The sequence below is a fragment of the Nerophis lumbriciformis genome, linkage group LG06, assembly GCF_033978685.3.
Source record: "Nerophis lumbriciformis linkage group LG06, RoL_Nlum_v2.1, whole genome shotgun sequence".
NCBI classification, from domain to species: domain Eukaryota; kingdom Metazoa; phylum Chordata; class Actinopteri; order Syngnathiformes; family Syngnathidae; genus Nerophis; species Nerophis lumbriciformis.
This window is the reverse complement of record NC_084553.2, coordinates 10,480,951-10,503,450: the sequence shown is the minus strand read 5'-3', so window position 1 is coordinate 10,503,450 and position 22,500 is coordinate 10,480,951. Positions and strand designations below refer to the sequence as shown.

The 22,500-nt window shown below is 40.5% G+C and overlaps 1 protein-coding gene across 2 annotated transcripts in view; it reads left to right on the top strand.

Annotated features, from left to right (window-relative positions):
- The first annotated feature begins 9,807 nt into the window (after positions 1-9,807).
- Positions 9,808-22,500, top strand: part of LOC133608457 (uncharacterized) — a 444,769-nt gene continuing 432,076 nt past the window's right edge. For both annotated transcript variants that reach the window (XM_061963697.1, XM_061963696.1), the window contains exon 1: positions 9,808-9,960. The gene's annotated coding sequence lies outside the window, so the exon portion shown is untranslated. The remainder of the gene's footprint in view (positions 9,961-22,500) is intronic.

Here is a 22,500-nt window from a genome sequence, read left to right as displayed (position 1 = left end):
TAACATAATAGTGAGAGTCCAGTCCATAGTGGATCTAACATAATAGTGAGAGTCCAGTCCATAGTGGATCTAACATAATAGTAAGAGTCCAGTCCATAGTGGATCTAACATAATAGAGAGAGTCCAGTCCATAGTGGATCTAACATAATAGTGAGAGTCCAGTCCATAGTGGATCTAACATAATAGTGAGGGTCCAGTCCATAGTGGATCTAACATAATAGTGAGAGTCCAGTCCATAGTGGATCTAACATAATAGTGAGAGTCCAGTCCATAGTGGATCTAACATAATAGTAAGAGTCCAGTCCATAGTGGGGCCAGCAGGACACCATCCCGAGCGGAGACGGGTCAGCAGTGCAGAGATGTTCCCAACCGATGTACAGGCGAGCGGTCCACCCCCCCAGCCCCCTCCACAAGGAAGAGGGGAGCAGAGGAGAAAAATTGAATATTGCACTTTCCTCTGGTATGCACAGTAGTGGTAGTGGTGGCGGTAGTTATTTATATGTTTCATGTCTGAATAGAAGTACACCCAGAGACCAAGGATCAAGGTTAGATCTTTTGAGCAGAGGATGAATAACCGCTTTCTTGAATGCTAGTGGAACAGTGCCAGAGGAAAGTGATAAGTTTATAATATTTAGTACTGATGGACCTAATAATACAAAAAGCTCTTTGATAAGTTTCCCAGGAAGTGGGTCAAGTAAACATGTTTGTTTTATCCCACTTACACGCCGTAATAGTTCCTCTAATGTTATTTCATCAAAAAGAGAGAGACTATTTTGTATTGCAGTATCCGTCGTAGATACAGTCGTATCTGTGTTAATAGAACCCAGTTGTAGCTGGGATGCGTTGTCTTTAATCTCCTTTCTAATGAGTTCAATTTTCTTATTAAAGAAATTCATAAAGTCATCTGCCGAGTGGGTGGAGCTATTGGGAGGAGTCCCTTGTTGGGTTAGCGATGCTACTGTACTAAACAAAAATTTAGGGTCGTTTTTGTTGAGGCGGATGAGATTTGAGTAATATTTAGCTTTAGCTAAGGTAAGCGTGCGTTTATACGATATTAAACTATCACTCCATGCTTGATGGGAAAACCTCAAGCTTGGTCGCGCGCCATTTGCGTTCCAACTTTCTACATGATAATTTATGAGCTCTGGTTTCTTCTGTAAACCATGGGGTGCGCCTTTTAGGCGCCCTTTTTTGTTTTAGCGGTGCAATACTATCAATGGTTTTGCGCAGGGCGTCGTTAAAGTTGTTAGTGAGGTTATCAATAGAGCCGACATAATTTGGGTATGGTGCCATTACCGAAGGCAGTAGGTCAGCAAGAGTCATCGTTGTGGCAGCATTAATGTTGCGGCTGCTATAGCAGTTATTATTATTATTAGCTTGTTGACAATGAGTCAGAACTTCGAATTTTATAAGGTAATGATCGGACATTACTTTAGTATACAGGAGTATCGTAACTTTGGAGGTGGTGACACCCCTGACCAGCACTAGATCTATCGTATTACCGTTGCGATGCATAGGTTCATTTATTATTTGTGTAAGACCACAGCTATCAATTATAGTCTGGAGCGCCATGCACTGAGGGTCCGATGGGGTATTCATATGGATATTAAAGTCCCCCATTATGATTATATTGTCTGCGTGCGTCACTAGATCAGCAACGAACTCTGAGAATTCATTGATAAAGTCCGAGTAGGGCCCTGGGGGGCGGTAGATAACAGCCAGGTCGAGAGGCAGCGGTACGACAGACCTCATAGTAAGCACCTCAAACGATTTGTATTTATTATTTAGGTTAGGGGTAAGGTTAAAGTTTTCATTGTATATTAGTGCGACTCCCCCACCCCTTTTAAGGGGACGGGCAATATGTGCATTCGTATAGTTAGGAGGAGATGCCTCATTTAGCGCAAAAAAAATCGTCTGGTTTGAGCCAGGTTTCGGTAAGACCAATGACGTTAAGATTGTTGTCTCTAATGACCTCATTAACTAATAACGTTTTGGGAGACAATGATCTTATGTTTAAAAAGCCCATATTATAAGTATTGGGCTGTTTTGACGAGTTTTTGTTTAAATTATCCGTAGTAGCAATATTAATAATGTTGCGTTTATTATACGTAGTGCACTTTAAATAGTTTCGACCATATCTAGGAAAAAAAATGGGAGCCATTACCTCCCTGCTTGGCACTCAGCGTCAAGGGTTGGAATTGGGGGTTAAATCACCAAAAATGATTCTCGGGCGCGGCCACTGCTGCTGCTCATTTGCTCCCCTCACCTCCCAGGGGTTGATCAAGGGCAAGAACAAATTTGCAGTAAATTTCAATGATTTATTATATATATATATAGTCAATATATATATATATATAATAATCAGGGGCGCCGCTAGGGATTTTGGGCCCCATGAAAAGAATCTTTACAGGGCCCCCAACACAGTGTCATTATTTTTTCTGTATTATAATTTCATCGTCCTGGTCGTGGAACTGTGGACCAGCTCTATACTCTCGGCAGGGTCCTTGAGGGTGCATGGGAGTTTGCCCAACCAGTCTACATGTGCTTTGTGGACTTGGAGAAGGCATTCGACCGTGTCCCTCGGGAAGTCCTGTGGGGAGTGCTCAGAGAGTATGGGGTTTCGGACTGTCTGATTGTGGCGGTCCGCTCCCTGTATGATCAGTGTCAGAGCTTGGTTCGCATTGCCGGCAGTAAGTCGGACACGTTTCCAGTGAGGGTTGGACTCCGCCAAGGCTGCCCTTTGTCACCGATTCTGTTCATAACTTTTATGGACAGAATTTCTAGGCGCAGTCAAGGCGTTGAGGGGATCCGGTTTGGTGGCTGCAGGATTAGGTCTCTGCTTTTTGCAGATGATTTGGTCCTGATGGCTTCATCTGGCCAGGATCTTCAGCTCTCACTGGATCGGTGCGCAGCTGAGTGTGAAGCGACTGGGATGAGAATCAGCACCTCCAAGTCCGAGTCCATGGTTCTCGCCCGGAAAAGGGTGGAGTGCCATCTCCGGGTTGGGGAGGAGATCTTGCCCCAAGTGGAGGAGTTCAAGTACCTCGGAGTCTTGTTCACGAGTGGGGGAAGAGTGGATCGTGAGATCGACAGGCGGATCGGTGCGGCGTCTTCAGTAATGCGGACGCTGTATCGATCCGTTGTGGTGAAGAAGGAGCTGAGCCGGAAGGCAAAGCTCTCAATTTACCGGTCGATCTACGTTCCCATCCTCACCTATGGTCATGAGCTTTGGGTTATGACCGAAAGGACAAGATCACGGGTACAAGCGGCCGAAATGAGTTTCCTCCGCCGGGTGGCGGGGCTCTCCCTTAGAGATAGGGTGAGAAGCTCTGTCATCCGGGGGGAGCTCAAAGTAAAGCCGCTGCTCCTCCACATCGAGAGGAGCCAGATGAGGTGGTTCGGGCATCTGGTCAGGATGCCACCCGAGCGCCTCCCTAAGGAGGTGTTTAGGGCATGTCCGACCGGTAGGAGGCCGCGAGGAAAACCCAGGACACGTTGGGAAGACTATGTCTCCCGGCTGGCCTGGGAACGCCTCGGGGTCCCACAGGAAGAGCTGAACGAAGTGGCTGGGGAGAGGGAAGTCTGGGCTTCCCTGCTTAGGCTGCTGCCCCCGCGACCCGACCTCGGATAAGCGGAAGAAGATGGATGGATGGTGTAGATAGAACATGTTGAAAGAGAAAATAAGCAGATATGAACAGTAAATGAACAAGTGGATTAATAATACATTTTTACAGCTTGTCCTTTATAATGTTGACAAAATAATAGGTGTATAAATGACACAATATGTTACTGCATACGTCAGCAGACTAATTAGGAGTCTTTGTTTGTTTACTTACTACTAAAAGACAAGTTGTCTAGTATGTTCACTATTTTATTTAAGGACACAATTGTTGTTCGATTGCAATAAGAAACATTTGTTTAATGTACCACGGATGAAGTGCTGGCTGTCCAGAGTCAAGACCTGGGGTGGACCGCTCGCCTGTGCATCGGTTGGGGACATCTCTGCGCTGCTGACCCGTCTCCGCTCGGGGTGGTCTCATGCTGACCCCACTATGGACTGGATTCTCACTATTATGTTAGATCCACTATGGACTGGACTCTCACTATTATGTTAGATCCACTATGGACTGGACTCTCACTATTATGTTAGATCCACTATGGACTGGACTCTCACACTATTATGTTAGATCCACTATGGACTGGACTCTCACTATTATGTTAGATCCACTATGGACTGGACTTTCACACTATTATGTTAGATCCACTATGGACTGGACTCTCACTATTATGTTAGATCCACTATGGACTGGACTCTCACTAATATGTTAGATCCACTATGGACTGGACTCTCACTAATATGTTAGATCCACTATGGACTGGACTCTCACTATTATGTTAGATCCACTATGGACTGGACTCTCACTATTATGTTAGATCCACTATGGACTGGACTCTCACACTATTATGTTAGATCCACTATGGACTGGACTCTCACTATTATGTTAGATCCACTATGGACTGGACTTTCACACTATTATGTTAGATCCACTATGGACTGGACTCTCACTATTATGTTAGATCCACTATGGACTGGACTCTCACTAATATGTTAGATCCACTATGGACTGGACTCTCACTATTATGTTAGATCCACTATGGACTGGACTCTCACGCTATTATGCTAGATCCACTATGGACTGGACTCTCACACTATTATGCTAGATCCACTATGGACTGGACTCTCACACTATTATGTTAGATCCACTATGAACTGGACTCTCACTATTATATTAGATCCACTATGGACTGGACTCTCACACTATTATGTTAGATCCATTATGGACTGGACTCTCACTATTATGTTGGATCCACTATGGACTGGACTTTCACTATTATGTTAGATCCACTGTGGACTGGACTTTCACACTATTATGTTAGATCCACTATGGACTGGACTCTCACTATTATGTTAGATCCACTATGGACTGGACTCTCACACTATTATGTTAGATCCACTATGGACTGGACTCTCTCACTATTATGTTAGATCCACTATGGACTGGACTCTCACACTATTATGTTGGATCCATTATGGACTGGACTCTCACTATTATGTTGGATCCACTATGGACTGGACTCTCACAATATTATGTTAGATCCACTATGGACTGGACTTTCACAATATTATGTTAGATCCACTATGGACTGGACTCTCTCACTATTATGTTAGATCCACTATGGACTGGACTCTCACACTATTATGTTAGATCCACTATGGACTGGACTCTCTCACTATTATGTTAGATCCACTATGGACTGGACTCTCACACTATTATGTTGGATCCATTATGGACTGGACTCTCACTATTATGTTGGATCCACTATGGACTGGACTCTCACAATATTATGTTAGATCCACTATGGACTGGACTTTCACAATATTATGTTAGATCCACTATGGACTGGACTCTCTCACTATTATGTTAGATCCACTATGGACTGGACTCTCACTATTATGTTAGATCCACTATGGACTGGACTCTCACACTATTATGTTAGATCCACTATGGACTGGACTCTCACACTATTATGCTAGATCCACTATGGACTGGACTCTCACACTATTATGTTAGATCCACTATGGACTGGACTCTCACACTATTATGTTAGATCCACTATGGACTCGACTGTCACTATTATGTTAGATCCACTATGGACTGGACTCTCACTATTATGTTAGATCCACTATGGACTGGACTCTCACTATTATGTTAGATCCACTATGGACTGGACTCTCACACTATTATGCTAGATCCACTATGGACTGGACTCTCACTATTATATTAGATCCACTATGGACTGGACTCTCACTATTATATTAGATCCACTATGGACTGGACTCTCACTATTATATTAGATCCACTATGGACTGGACTTTCACACTATTATGTTAGGTCCACTATGGACTGGACTCTCACTATTATGTTAGACCCACTATGGACTGGACTCTCACTATTATGTTAGATCCACTAGGGACTGGACTTTCACACTATTATGTTAGATCCACTATGGACTGGACTCTCACTATTATGTTAGATCCACTATGGACTGGACTCTCACTATTATGTTAGATCCACTATGGGCTGGACTCTCACTATTATGTTAGATCCACTATGGACTGGACTCTCACTATTATGTTAGATCTACTATGGACTGGACTCTCGCACTATTATGTTAGATCCACTATGGACTGGACTCTCACTATTATGTTAGATCCACTATGGACCGGTCACTCACATATACGGTCCTCTCCAAGGTTTCTCATAGTCATTCACATCGACGTCCCACTGGGTTGTGAGTTTTTCCTTGCCCTTATGTGGGCTCTGTACCGCGGATGTTCGTTGTGGCTTGTGCAGCCCTTTGAGACACTTGTGATTTAGGGCTGTATAAATAAACATTGATTGATTGATAAGATTTTTTTGTTAAAATAAAGTTAGTAAAGCCATTTTTTTGTGGTCCCCTTTATTTAGAAAAGTATCAAAAAGTATTGAAATACATTTTGGTACCGACACCGGTACACACATGTATATATAACAATGTATACATACACACACACATATATATACATACATATAGACACACATGTATACACACAGACACAAATACATATATATATATATATATACAGTATATATGTGTGTGTGGACCTACTGCAAAACAGGAAACTCAAAGATCCTTAATATGAGATTACTACTGGGCTGTTTTTAGGGACCTCCTACAAAACCAACTGTCAAAGATCCTCTATGTGACAGGATCCCGCTGTTGTTTTTAAGCACCTACGAAACACTAGTGGTCAAAGCTCCTCTATGTATAAGCGCTCAGCTGTTTTTCAGGACTTACTGCAATAAAATCTAGTCAAAGATCCTCAATTTGGGAGGAGTAAAGGGCTGCTTTATAAATATTACAAACACATAGGCTATTTTTTATAATTTTTTTAAACCAATTTTAGTGTTTGTTTTGTACTTCTCTCTACTGAAGCACCAGTAATGCTTTCATCAGCCAGCAGAGGGCAGCACAAACCACAAATTCTCGTCTCGTCACCAGTCCGCTCTGTTCGTTTTTGGTTCGGAAAGGTTCGACAATACGATGATAACAAACAACACGATCGGCACTTTCGTGTGGAAATGCATGTAGACCACCACAACGTACCCCGCCGGACATCCTTGACATGCTTTATTTATGACAAATATATATTTTTTATCAATGCCATTGCAACATAATATTCAAGCAGTACATATGCAATTTGTGTTTTATTGTGTTTCTTGATTTTAAAAAAAATACATTTTAGGTTCAGGGACAAACCAGAGCAAAATTAAACGTACGCCCAGGTGAGCGCACAGGTGTGATTATTGAACTTGTTGACATTAGCGTGAAAAAACAAGGCAAAAACTCCCACTTTTTAAATTCCACTTAACGCATTTATTTGGCAACAAACATCCCTAAAAACAGCCACGTCTTTGTCCTCTGTATGGGACAAGAGCACCATTTAAAATGCAAAACATTTTATACAAAAATAACATTTGTTTTTCGGTGCAAATGACATATTGACTATCTACAATTTAAATAAATGTATGGTTTTAAACTTTTTAAAGTTTTTAGTAATATTTTTAGGATACTGATTTTGTTTTTGTTTTTTACCATGCACATAGTGGCTAACTTTAAAATTGCTTTATATTCTTAATTTTAATAGTTGTTTTTTTTAAATTTTAAACAGATTATTTAAAGAAATCAAAACATTTTCTGACCAAAAAATGCATAAAAGACAATTATTTAATATACATGCAACTTTTATAGTCTCATGAGAGTATATTAAAGGCAGTGGAGGGCCGTGCATTTCCCACCTAGGCCGTCAGTGATGTCCTGTGTCCAATGATTACCTCTCAAAAATACCTTTATTTATGTCCCCACATGACCATTGCTGGAGAAATACTATACAGGAACACACTTATGCACTACTGAGCATTGAACCACATCAACAGTGTACAAAACGGGTTATTTTCTGGCGCATTTAAAAATCAATAAACCCGCATCAGCAATTAAAGCATATATTGTGTGTTACTGTGTTACAAAAAAACATATTAAACATGAAAAAATAAAAAATAAAAATATCGGATGTAGTTTCTCTTTAAATATCCTTCTTGAAAATGGCCTTGCAAATATACGTGTTTTCTTGTCTAATCGTAAAATATGCGGACGAGGCGAGTTCTTAAAGTTTACTCCACAGCGTGCTCATCAAAAACATCCCGTTGCCGGTGCAACTGCGCATGCTCTTCACTACTGTGGCATGCTGGGTAATGGAGTTGTTATGTTACCTGGCTCATAGCGTCACTATATATCTGCCTTAGGCCAGCTAGAAGGCCTTACTGACAACAACTCGTGATCTGATTGGCTATCACAACTGTCTATCAACTGTATGTGCCAGTTCACTTACAGTGCATAGACGCCTGCATTGTTGATTCTGAAGGCTCTGGGCAGATTTGGTACAGCATGGCAACATAAGCTAGATGAATCCTGATAGGATAAAAACTCTATAACCTAAAAACAACAGCGCTGGAAGGAGCATAATATTTTTTTAAATATATTTTTTACATTTTTTTATTTTTTATTTAATTTATTTATGTATTTATTTGTTTATTTGTTTATTTGTTTATTTTTATTTTTTATTTTTTTTATTTTTATTTATTTTTTATTTTTTTTATTTTTTATTAATCAATCCAACAAAATAATACACAAAAATACCATAATAATGCAATTCCAATTCCAAAACCAAACCCAACCCAGCAACATTCAGAATAGCAATAAACAGAGCAATTGAGAAGACACACAAACATGACTCAAAACAATCTAAAAGCAGTCAACCAAAAATGAATCTTATCAACAACAGTATCAATATTAGTAACAATTTCAACATAGCAGTGATTAAAAATCCCTCATTGACATTATTATTACAGACATTTATAAAAAATAATATATATATATATATATATATATATATATATATATATATATATATATATATATATATATATATATATAAGCACAGAACAAAAAAAGAACAAAAAAAAAAGAACAGCGCTGGAAGGAGCATAATATGACATAATATGAATACTTTTAGATATTTAGGGAAAGTAAATAAAAAAATATTTTTATCTTTAATTATGATGAGGATTTCTGGTTAAGGGTATAAGAGTTACTTCTGAGCTACATAAGGCCATATTTGACAGAAACTAAAACTTTAAAAAACGCCTGTTTATCATTAAAAATCCACCGCCGGATGTGACCCCTGTTTATTGTGAAAATCCCTCCCCGGATGTTCCGTAAACGCTTGCCATATTAAAAAAACGGCAAACGTTTCAGTTGCATGTGCCTTAAAACACCACGAAAACATAACATCGTTTTTTTTTTTTTTATGATTTAAACACAATTCAAGTAATATTTTGAACAAAACGTGAACACTTTCGAAAACTCCGCTTTGATTAGAAATGTTGACTTTAACCACCGGATGCGGCGCTCGTTTTATTGTGAAAATCCCTCACCAAATGTAATGAGTTCAAGACACTCGATGCTCCAAAATGAACGGAAATCTTTTTTTCAAAAATTACTTTCCTGTTTGCTAACATCAGAAAAGCGGATTATAATTAGTTATGCGTTTATAAAAAAAAAAAAAAGAGGAAGTTGAGAAGGAAAAACATGTCTTCCGGTGTTAGCCTCGTGCTGGCTCCGCCCCCCCAAGTTGTCCCGGGAGACGCTAACAACTGCGTGGAAAAGTGCGGTCGACACTCAGGACACTTTTTTTTTTTGTCCCGCTATCTGTTTAATGGACAACTTTCAGGAACAAAAGGTTTAATTCAACTGGATTAACATGCACCCCGAGTACGTCTAAGTGTCTTCTTGTTCCAGGTAAGAAGCGCAAACTCTCTAAACTCACTCAACTATTAGCTGCTGTTGTGTTTTTTAAGCTAGTCCCCTTCCGGTGCCATGTTACTAACTTAATTTTTTTGTACTAAATTATCTTTTACAAAGTGAACATTCATGTCAGTTCCGTGCCGCGGGGTGAATTATAACGAAAAGAAAGGCGTTTGATTAAGCGATAAAGCTGATAGGAACTGCACTGAGAGTCAATTCATGTTTAGGGGCCGAGGGACAGAATATTAGGAACCCCCCCCCCCCCCAGCACAGCTAAACAGGTGCAGCCGTTATAAACTAATGGCCGCTGTGCCTAATAAACTGGCTCAACGTCGCTCTTCACACATTAAGTTACATGGCGGGCCACTCAAAATAATATCATACCAAAGACTATAAAAATGGGAGCCATTACCTCCCTGCTTGGCACTTAGCATCAAGGGTTGGAATTGGGGGTTAAATCACCAAAAAGATTCCCGGGCGCGGCCACCGCTGCTGCTCACTGCTCCCCTCACCTCCCAGGGGGGTGAACAAGGGTGATGGGTCAAATGCAGAGGACAAATTTCACATGACAGAAGCTTTGGGCTGTTTTTAGGGACCTACTACAAAAACACTAGTCAAAGATCCTCTATACTGTATGGAAGCACTCAGCTGATTTTAAGTCAAAGATCTTCTATATGACAGGATCACGCTTTTGTTTTTAAGGACTTACTAGAAAAACACTAATCAAAGATCCTCTATACTGTATGAAAATGTTCGGCTGTTTTTAAGGACCTACTACAGTCAAAGATCTTCAATATGACAGGATCACGCTGTTGTTTTTAAGGACTTACTACAACAACGCTAATCAAAGATCCTTTTATATGACATAAGCTTTGGGCTGTTTTTAGGGACCTACTACAAAAACACTAGTCAAAGATCCTCTATACTGTATGAAAACGTTCAGCGGTTTTTAAGGACCTACTACATTCAAAGATCTTCTATATGACAGGATCACGCTTTTGTTTTTAAGGACTTACTAGAAAAACACTAATCAAAGATCCTCTATACTGTATGAAAATGTTCGGCTGTTTTTAAGGACCTACTACAGTCAAAGATCTTCAATATGACAGGATCACGCTGTTGTTTTTAAGGACTTACTACAAAAATACTAATCAAAGATCCTTTTATATGACATAAGCTTTGGGCTGTTTTTAGGGACCGACTACAAAAACACTAGTCAAAGATCCTCTATACTGTATGAAAACGTTCAGCTGTTTTTAAGGACCTACTACAGTCAAAGATCTTCTATATGACAGGATCACGCTGTTGTTTTTAAGGACTTACTAGAAAAACACAAGTCAAAGATCCTCTATACTGTATGAACATGTTCAGCTGTTTTTAAGGACCTACTACAGTCAAAGATCTTCTATATGACAAGATCACGCTGTTGTTTTTAAGGACTTACTAGAAAAACACTAGTCAAAGATCCTCTATACTGTATGAAAATGTTCAGCTGTTTTTATGCACCTACTACAGTCAAAGATCTTCTATATGACAGGATCACATTGTTGTTTTTAAGGACTTACCCCAATATGTATGGCAGGCCACGTTGAGTGATGTGATGCATCACACAAGTGACGTGACGGGTCACTAAAAATAATGCGGCAGACTACATAAAATGATGTTGCGGAACCACATTAAGTTACATGGCGGGCCACTCAAAATAATGCGACAGGCCACATAGAATTATGCGGCGGAACGATATTAAATGACGAGATGGGCCATGGTAAATAACATTGCGGACCACGATAATGAAGTGACGTTCCACTTAATGTGGCCGATCACGTCGAAGGATGTGGCAGGCCTAGGGGTTTCGGTTCGGTTCGGAGGTGTACCGAATGAGTACACATGCTAGCAGCGACCGGGCTCGGACAACATGTAAAAGGCAGAGCTGGAAGACCCTCCTGCCTCGTTAAGATCTACCGTTTGGGAACACTTTGGCTGCGCGATACAACAATGGAGGACGGACATTGTTCAGCAGTTGCTTCTGACAACACGTCAAACATGTGTTGCACCTTTCCTGCTTCCGGCTACCAGACCGTAGTCGAGGAGCGCAGGAGAGACACTCCTCCAGGGACGATGTATTCTCGGGGGCAACACCCTTCAGTCTACCCGGACTCCACAGCTCCGGACTCCAGGGTAAATGACGAGTCCGGCGATTAGTTGCAAATCGTGGCTTATTGAGGTCTTGCACACAGCCAATCCAACAAAACACTAGCCACTCCCTGTACTCATGCTACCGCTCCCTCACCTCGCTCGCCCACACACTCACCTCACATGCTGTCACATATTAAAGGGCCACACCCACACATACACTACTCTCATAACACATGCTAACTAGGGCTGCAACTAACAACTAATTTGATAATCGACTTTGATTAATCGATTAATAATCGGATAAAAGAGACAAACTACATTTCTATCCTTTCCAGTATTTTATTGAAAAAAACAGCATACTGGCACCATACTTATTTTGATTATTGTATCTCAGCTGTTTGTAAATGTTGCAGTTTATAAATAAAGGTTTATAAAAAATAAAAAAAAATAAAAAAGTAGCCTCTGCGCATGCGCATAGCATAGATCCAACGAATCGATGACTAAATTAATCGCCAACTATTTTTATAATTGATTTTAATCGATTTAATCGATTAGTTGTTGCAGCCTTAATGCTAACCCATTTGAAGCGTCACCACCGCATTCAAGCAGCCGCTCCTCAGCGAGTCAGGCAGGGCTAAAGCAATAACAAATGTTTTTATAGCAGCAAATTTAAGTCTATATTGCATTAAAAACTACATTTTGACCCACTTCTATGGTGGAAGAACAATGAGCTCATATATCCTCTTACTGCCAAGTTAGCCAGGCTGGGGGGGGGGAAGAAAAGTTAACCTGAGGCTGAGTTGACTTGAAACTGTTTAATGTTGCACTTTTTATATGTAGAAGAAAAGTTTTGTCATTTTATTTAATCTAAGCAACAACTTGAGGCAGTTAAATGTTGATTAACGTGGACCCCGACTTAAATAAGTTGAAAAACTTATTGGGGTGTTACTATTTAGTGGTCAATTGTACGGAATATGTACTGTACTGTGCAATCTACTAATAAAAGTCCTAATCAATCAATCAAAAAAAGCACCTTACATGTAGAAAGGTTTTGTTAAGAAAACATTCTGAGCCTTATCTTATTTAGTTTAGTTTATATATGTTGACCACATTAACCCTGGCAATGGACCCTGTGTGTATATGTATGTTATGCCATTGTTTACACATTTGGTAAATAAATAACCAAAAAATGTATATTTTGTTGTTTTCTTACTGTACCGAAAATGAACCGAACCGTGACCTCTAAAATGAGGTACGTACTGAACCGAAATTTTTGTGTACCTTTACACCCCTAGGCAGGCCACAATAAATTACTCGATTCAACACATAAATGATGTGGCGGACCACTCTAAATAATGTTGCGGCCCACACAAAATGATGCAGCGGAACCATATTAAATGACGTGATGGGCCACAATTAATAACATTGCGGACCACATACATGAAGTGACAATCCCCTTAAATAATGTGGCAGGCCACTATAATTACTTGATGGAACACATAAATGATGTGGGGGACCACTCAAAATAATGTTGCGGACCACATAAAAAGACGTGGCGGAACCATATTAAACGACGTGATAGGCCACAATAAATAACACACATACCGGTAAATGATTGTGGCGGACCACATAAATGTAGTGACGTGATGGGCCACGATAAATACCATTGCAAACCACATAAATTAAGTGACAATCCACCTAAACAATGTGGCTGACCGCATCAGGCCACAATAATTACTTGATGGAACACATAAATGATGTGGGGGACCACTCAAAATAATGTTGCGGACCACATAAAAAGACGTGGCGGAACCATATTAAACGACGTGATAGGCCACAATAAATAACACACATAAATGATGTGGCGGACCACTCAAAATAATATGGCGGACCACATAAATGTAGTGACGTGATGGGCCACAATAAATAACACTGCAAACCACATAAATTAAGTGACAGTCCACCTAAACAAAGTGGCTGACCGCATCAGGTCACTATAATTACTTGATGGAACACATAAATGATGTGGGGGACCACTCAAAATAATGTTGCGGACCCATATTAAACGACGTGATAGGCCACAATAAATAACAAACATAAATGATGTGGCGGACCACTCAAAATAATATGGCGGACCACATAAATGTAGTGACGTGATGGGCCACAATAAATAACATTGCAAACCACATAAATTAAGTGACAATCCACCTAAACAATGTGGCTGACCGCATCAGGTCACTATAATTACTTGATGGAACACATAAATGATGTGGGGGACCACTCAAAATAATGTTGCGGACCCATATTAAACGACGTGATAGGCCACAATAAATAACAAACATAAATGATGTGGCGGACCACTCAAAATAATATGGCGGACCACATAAATGTAGTGACGTGATGGGCCACAATAAATAACATTGCAAACCACATAAATTAAGTGACAATCCACCTAAACAATGTGGCTGACCGCATCAGGTCACTATAATTACTTGATGGAACACATAAATGATGTGGCGGACCACTCAAAATAATGTTGCCGACCGCATAAAAAGAGGTGGCGGAACCATAGTAAACGCTGTGGTAGGCCACAATAAATAACATTGTGGACCATTAAGGACCAATTAAGTGACAATCCACTTAAATAGTTGATGGAACACATAAATGATGTGGCGGACCACTCAAAATAATAATATTACGGACCACATAAGATGATGCGGCGGAACCATATTAAATGACATGATGGGCCACAATTAATAACATTGCAGACCACATAAATGAAGTGACAATCCACCTAAACAATGTGGCTGACCACATCACACAATGTGGCAGGCCACAATAATTACTTGATGGAACACATAAATGATGTGGCGGACCACTCAAAATAATATGGCGGAACCATAATAAATGACGTGATGGGCCACAATAAATAACATTGCAGACCACATAAATTAACTGACAATCCCCCTAAACAATGTGGCTGAACACATCACAGGATGCGGCAGGCCACTATAATTACTTGATGGAACACATAAATGATGTGGGGGGCCACTCAAAATAATATGGCGGACCACATAAATGAAGTGATAATCCACTTAAATAATTAATGGAACACAAATGATGTGGCGGACCACTCAAAATAATATGGTGGACCACATAAAATGATGAGGCGGAACCATAATGCAAGTATGCCATGCATACTTGTTCAACAGCCATATAGGTCACACTGAGGGTGGCCGTATAAACAACTTTAACACTGTTACAAATATGCGCCACACTGTGAACCCACACCAAACAAGAATGACAAACACATTTCGGGAGAACATCCGCACCATAACACAACAGAACAAATACCCAGAACCCCTTGCAGCACTAACTCTTTCGGGACGCTACAATATACACCCCCCGCTACCCTCTACAAACCCCAACCCCGCCCACCTCAACCTCCCCATGCTCTCTCAGGGAGAGCATGTCCCAAATTCCAAGCTGCTGTTTTGAGGCATGTTAAAAAGAATAATGCACTTTGTGACTTCAATAATAAATATGGCAGTGCCATGTTGGCATTTTTTTTCCATAACTTGAGTTGATTTATTTTAGAAAACCTTGTTACATTGTTTAACGCATCCAGCGAGGCATCACAACAACATTAGGCATAATAATGTGTTAATTCCACGACTGTATATATCGGTATCGGTTGATATCGTAATCGGTAATTAAGAGTTGGACAATATCGGAATATCGGACATCGGCAAAAAAGCAATTATCGGACATCCCTACTTACTAGCCCAGGGGTCGGCAACCCGCGGCTCTAGAGCCGCATGCGGCTCTTTAGCGCCGCCCTAGTGGCTCTCTGGAGCTTTTTCAAAAATGTATGAAAAATGGAAAAAGTTGAGGGGAAAAAAATAAATTTTTTGTTTTAATATGGTTTATGTAGGAAGACAAACATGACACACACCTCCCTAATTGTTATAAAGCACACTTGTTTATATTAAACATGCTTCACTGATTCGAGTATTTGGCGAGAGCCGTTTTGTCCTACTCATTTTGGCAGTCCTTGAACTCACCTTTGTTTGTTTACATGTATATCTTTCTGCGACTTTCTAGGACGTGTTTTATGCCACTTCTTTTTCTGTCTCATGTTGTCCACCAAACTTTTAACGTTGTGCATGAATCCACAAAGGTGAGTTTTGTTGATGTTATTGACTTGTGTGGAGTGCTAATCAGACATATTTGGTCACTGCATGACTGCGAGCTAATCGATGCTAACATGCTATTTAGGCTAGCGATATGTACATATTGCATCATTATGCCTCATTTGTAGCTATATTTGAGGTCATTTAGTTTCCTTTAAGTCATGTTAATTCAAATTATATCTCATGACACACTATCGGTATGTAATATGGCTTTTAATTTTTTGCGGCTCCAGACAGATTTGTTTTTGTATTTTTGGTCCAATAAGGCTCTTTCAACATTTTGGGTTGCCGACCCCTGTACTAGCCTATATAAATTAGCCATTTATAAATACACATCAGTAGGCTAAATTAACCTCTTCAACAGATTACTAAGAACCGTTCACTAATTCAAAATGTCTGGAAAAAACAACAACAACACTTGCACGCTGCTTTAGTTGCCATTAGAGTTGTTGCAGTAAGAGGATGTGCACACGTGAAAGAGGAAACATCACTGGACTAATTCATTTGCCCTCCCTTGACCTGACACACAAACACACACACAATCACACACACACATTTTTGAAGCCCATATTCAGAAGACAGACACAATTGTCCTTATTAGTCGCTGTGTGTGTCCTGCGAGACACAAAAGTGTATTTTCATGAGTGAAAAGGGGAGCGCTGGGGCCTCGCCTTCCGACTCCTGTAAATTACCGCCAGAATTCCGGCGGCTCCGCGCGCAACCCGACCAATTTCTCGTCCTCGCCAACCCCCTAATTTAACCATGATGGAGGAGCGGCGCCGTGTCAGCCTTGTAATTACGTCCTATTTGCGATAGAATGGGAGCATTAGGGCCTCGCAGGTTCTAGTCGCGCGAATGTCGAACAGTTAAGAGAGAGCCCGGTTAGGAGTGGAATGTGGCCGCCATCTTTGAAGGATGTCCATAGAGCCTCTGCCTGGGAACAAAGTGCACAGACCTAAATCCAAAATATTGACTGTTTTTGAAGGTCAGGTGATGCGTCAATGAAGCCATGGCTTTTCTCCAAGTTCCACAAGCAGTACAGTTCAGATGATTTACCCTAAATCCCGGACTTTTGTCTTACACTTTGAACTAGTGTTGTCCCGATACCAATATTTTGCTACCGGTACCAAAAGTTTTTCGGTACTTTTCTAAATAAAGGGGATCACAAAAAATGTCATTATTGGCTTTATTTTAACAAAAAATCTTAGGGTTTATTATTGCAAGTTTGTCCTTAAATAAAATAGTGAACATACTAGACAACTTGTCTTTTAGTAGTAAGTAAACAAACAAAGACTCCTAATTAGTCTGCTGACATATGCAGTAACATATTGTGTCATTTATACACCTATTGTTATGAGGGACAAGCTGTAAAAAGTTTTGTCACTTTTCCGTACTTTTGTAAATAAAGGGAACCACAAAAAATGTCATTATTGGCTTTATTTTAACAAAAAATCTTGGGGTACATTAAACATATGTTTATTATTGCAAGTTTGTCCTTAAATAAAATAGTGAACATGCTAGACAACTTGTCTTTTAGTAGTAAGTAAACAAACAAAGACTCCTAATTAGTCTGCTGACATATGCAGTAACATATTGTGTCATTTATACACCTATTGTTATGAGGGACAAGCTGTAAAAAGTTTCGGCACTTTTCCGTACTTTTGTAAATAAAGGGAACCACAAAAAATGTCGTTATTGGCTTTATTTTAACGAAAGATATGTTTATTTTTGCAAGTTTGTTCTTAAATAAAATAGTGAACATACTAGACATACTAAATTTGACCAGTAGAGGGCGACAACGCTAATATTGATAAGTCACTGTAGAGGTTGCCCTTTAGTGGGTTCCTCGGACCACCACACACTGCCATGAGAGCCCGGATTTCAGGGTACAACACTGTTTTATTTTCATAAATGTGGAGAGGCTTTTGCTTACCAGCAAAATGTCTTTCTTTTTATTCATGTCTCTCTCTCTCTCTCTCTCTCTCTGGCTCCCACTCCAACTCCCACGACGTGTCTCACTCCGGCTGCTGCTAATAAAGGCGACAGGTGATTAGATAACAAGGCCCACCTGGGCCATCCACTCACCTGTCGCTGTCTTCGAGGCCGGTCCTGGCACACCCCGTTCCGCGTAAAGGCTCGCAGGCCACACCCCCCCTCCACAGTCACATACAACGTTTGGTGTGTGAATGTTGTGTCTTTTTTATACGTGTAAACATCTGTAGTTTATTGTGTGAATATATTAACACTAAACCAGGGGTGCACATTACGTAGATCGCGAGCTACCGGTCGATGGCGGAGGGTGTGTCAGTCGATCGCCAGTCAGGCATTATAAAAAAAATAGACCTAAAAATTAGCGATCATCAATCTTCACCAAGACGTCACTTTTGTCACTTGGTTGACATTCACGTCACCCGAGGGTCTTGTGAGATGACGCTGGCTTCTGCAAGCTCGTTATTTAGAAAAAATTACCGACAGGAAGGCGAGAAACACTTTTTATTTAAACAGACTCTCGCGCCATATCTGCCGTCAAAACTCTAAAGACCGACTGCACGTTTCCTGTCTTCACAATAAAAGCCCTGCTTCATCCTGCCTGCGCTGACAAAATAAGAGTCTCAGAAAGCTAGCACGCTACGGAGTTTGCCCCCACTGTATTTCTTGTAAAGTGTATAAAAACAAGTATGGAAGCTGGACAAATAAGATGGCAAAAACCAACCACTTTCATGTGGTAGTGGACAGAAATGAGGACTTTTTTTCTCCACCATTCACAAAATGTGGACGTTATCATCACTACTGTCTGATTCCAATCAATCAATTCCAAATCATCAGAATCAGGTAATACAGCAACTTACAGTCGTGGTCAAAAGTTTACATACACTTGTAAAGAACATGATGTCATGGTTGTCTTGAGTTTCCAATCATTTCTACAACTCTTATTTTTTTGTGATAGAGTGATTGGAGCACATACTTGTTGGTCACAAAAAACATTTATGAAGTTTGGTTCTTTGATGAATTTATTACGGGTCTACTGAAAATGTGAGCAAATGTGCTGGGTCAAAAGTATACATACAGCAATGTTAATATTTGCTTACATGTCCCTTGGCAAGTTTCACTGCAATAAGGCACTTTTGGTAGCCATCCATAAGCTTCTGGTTGAATTTTTGACCACTCCTCTTGACAAAATTGGAGCAGTTCAGCTAAATTTGTTGCTTTTCTGACATGGACTTGTTTCTTCAGCATTGTCCAGTCAGGACTTTGGGAAGGCCATTCTAAAACCTTCATTCTAGCCTGATTTAGCCATTCCTTTACCACTTTTGACTCATTGTCCTGTTGGAACACCCAACTGCCCCCAAGACCCAACCTCCGGGCTGATGATTTTAGGTTGTCCTGAAGAATTTGGAGGTAATCCTCCTTTTTCATTGTCCCATTTACTCTCTGTAAAGCACCAGTTCCATTGGCAGCAAAACAGGCCCAGAGCATAATACTACCACCACCATGCTTGACAGTAGGGATGGTTTTTCTGGGATTAGAGGCCTTACCTTTTCTCCTCCAAACATATTGCTGGGTATTGTGGCCAAACAGCTCAACTTTTGTTTCATCTGACCACAGAACTTTCCTCCAGAAGGTCTTATCTTTGTCCATGTGATGTCAAAAGGAGAGGTCAAAAATTCAACCAGAAGCTTATGGATGGCTACCAAAAGTGCCTTATTGAAGTGAAACTTGCCAAGGGAACATGTAAGCAAATATTAACATTGCTGTATGTATACTTTTGACCCAGCAGATTTGCTCACATTTTTAGTAGACCCATAATAAATTCATAAAAGAACCAAACTTCATAAATGTTTTTTGTGACCAACAAGTATGTGCTCCAATCACTCTATCACAAAAAATTAAGAGTTGTAGAAATGATTGTAAACTCAAGACAGTCATGACATTATGTTCTTTACAAGTGTATGTAAACTTTTGACCATGACTGTATATTCTTCATGAAAGAAAGGAATCTATATGTGTTAAACATGCTTGTATTATCACTAAACACCTTTAACTTGTTAACAAAAACATCTCTTTAATAAATAAATAAATAGAAATTATACAAACCCCGTTTCCATATGAGTTGGGAAATTGTGTTAGATGTAAATATAAACGGAATACAATGATTAGCAAATCCTTTTCAACCCATATTCAGTTAAATATGCTACAAAGACAACATATTTGATGTTCAAACTGATAAACATTTTTTTTTTTGCAAATAATCATTAACTTTAGAATTTGATGCCAGCAACACGTGACAAAGAAGTTTGGAAAGGTGGCAATAAATACTGATAAAGTTGAGGAATGCTCATCAAACACTTATTTGGAACGTCAAATTGGAAACAGGTGGGTGCCATGATTGGGTATAAAAGTAGATTCCATGAAATGCTCAGTCATTCACAAACAAGGATGGGGCGAGGGTCACCACTTTGTCAACAAATGCGTGAGCAAATTGTTGAACAGAAACCTTTCTCAACCAGCTATTGCAAGGAATTTAGGGATTTCACCATCTACGGTCCGTAATATCATCAAAGGGTTCAGAGAATCTGGAGAAATCACTGCACGTAAGCAGCTAAGCCCGTGACCTTCCATCCCTCAGGCTGTACTGCATCAACAAGCGACATCAGTGTGTAAAGGATATCCCCACATGGGCTCAGGAACACCTCAGAAACCCACTGTCAGTAACTACAGTTGGTCGCTACATCTGTAAGTGCAAGTTAAAACTCTCCTATGCAAGGCGAAAACCGTTTATCAACAACACCCAGAAACGGCGTCGGCTTTGCTGGGCCTGAGCTCATCTAAGATGGACTGATACAAAGTGGAAAAGTGTTCTGTGGTCTGACGAGTCCACATTTCAAATTGTTTTTGGAAACTGTGGACGTCGTGTCCTCCGGACCAAGGAGGAAAAGAACCATCCGGATTGTTATAGGCGCAAAGTTGAAAAGCCAGCATCTGTGATGGTATGGGGGTGTATTAGTGCCCAAGACATGGGTACCGTATTTTCCGCACTATAAGGCGCACCTAAAAACCACAAATTTTCTCAAAAGCTGACAGTGCGCCTTATAACCCGGTGCGCTTTATATATGGATAAATATTAAGATTCATTTTCATAAAGTTTAGGTCTCGCAACTACGGTAAACAGCCGCCATCTTTTTTCCCCGTAGAAGAAGCGCGCGGTGCATGCTGGGATATGTGACGTTTCATTTCCATTTGTGTGTTTATGTAAAGACCCCAAAATGGCTCCTATTAAGTGTGTTGTCTGTCTAATTATAAATAATGCAGACGAGGCGTGTTAACTGAGTTCTCAACGTTTACTTACAGCGTGCTCATAACCACATTCTAACTCCCAGCATACAACAACGCTTCTCAGGGCTACCGCGCATGCTCGTAACTATCGTTGCATGCTGGGTAGTGTAGTTGTTATATTTGCTAGCTCATAACAGCACATTGAGAGACACGCTTACGCGCTTAATTCAATACTCGCCGTCATTCCGGGTGGATTGACAAAAGACCTCCAGCCGCTAGATATTGGTGTCAACAGGGCATTCGAAGCTAGACTGCTAACTGCGTGGGAACAGTGGAGGACGAAGAAGCGCGCGGTGCATGCTGGGATATGTGACGTTTCATTTCCATTTGTGTGTTTATGTAAAGACCCCAAAATGGCTCCTATTAAGTGTGTTGTCTGTCTAATTATAAATAATGCAGACGAGGCGTGTTAACTGAGTTCTCAACGTTTACTTACAGCGTGCTCATAACCACATTCTAACTCCCAGCATACAACAATGCTTCTCAGGGCTACCGCGCATGCTCGTCACTATCGTTGCATGCTGGGTAGTGTAGTTGTTATATTTGCTAGCTCATAACAGCACATTGAGAGACACGCTTACGCGCTTAATTCAATACTCGCCGTCATTCCGGGTGGATTGACAAAAGACCTCCAGCCGCTAGATATTGGTGTCAACAGGGCATTCGAAGCTAGACTGCTAACTGCGTGGGAACAATGGATGACAGAAGGCGAACACACCTTCACTAAGACGAGGAGGCAGCGCCAGACGACGCCAACATCTGCCAGTGGATCGTAAATTTGCCCAACTTTTCACTTCGGACACCGAAGACGAAGGATTTACGAATGAAGAATAACTTCAGAAAGTGAGCGCTATGTTTATTTTGTGTGTTG